Source organism: Sardina pilchardus, chromosome 21 (assembly GCF_963854185.1).
Source record: "Sardina pilchardus chromosome 21, fSarPil1.1, whole genome shotgun sequence".
In the NCBI taxonomy this organism is placed as follows: Eukaryota; Metazoa; Chordata; class Actinopteri; order Clupeiformes; family Clupeidae; genus Sardina; species Sardina pilchardus.
The window spans coordinates 2,914,295-2,914,991 of record NC_085014.1 but is presented as its reverse complement, the minus strand read 5'-3'; positions in this window follow the sequence as shown (position 1 = coordinate 2,914,991).

The following is a 697-nucleotide window of genomic DNA, read 5'->3' as shown; positions in this document are numbered from 1 at the left end:
GAGAAGGTGGAGTTGATGGAGAAGGTAGATTTGATGGAGGAGGTGGGGAGGAGGAGGTGGAGTTGATGGAGGAGGTGGGGAGGAGGTGGTGATGGAGGAAGAGATGTTGAGGAGGAGGAGGTGTTGATGGAGGTGGTGATGGAGGAGGTGGGGAGGAGGTGGTGATGGAGGAAGAGGTGTATGAGGAGGAGGAGGTGTTGATGGAGGTGGGGTTGATGGAGGAGGTGGTGTTGATGGAGGTGGGGTTGATGGAGGAGGAGGTGTTGATGGAGGTGGGGTTGATGGAGGAGGTGGGGAGGAGGTGGTGATGGAGGAAGAGGTGTTGAGGAGGAGGAGGTGTTGATGGAGGTGGGGTTAATGGAGGAGGTGGGGTTGATGGAGGAGGTGGAGTTAATGGAGGAGGTGTTGATGGAGGAGGTGGGGTTGATGGAGGAGTCTCGTGGTGAGTCTCCCAAGGTCAGTGACAGAGCAGCTCCTGCAGCTCCTGCCCCCTGTGCTCCATCAAACAACACATCCATCCCCCTTTATCTGCTGTGCTGTTTCCACTCCTCCGTCAATCCCCCTTTATCTGCTGTGCTGTTTCCACTCCTCCGTCAGCCCTGTCTCCGTCCCCCACTTCCTCTCTCTCCCTCTCTCTCTCTCTCTCTCTCTCTCTCTCTCTCTCTCTCTCTCTCTCTCTCTCTCTCTCTCTCTCTCT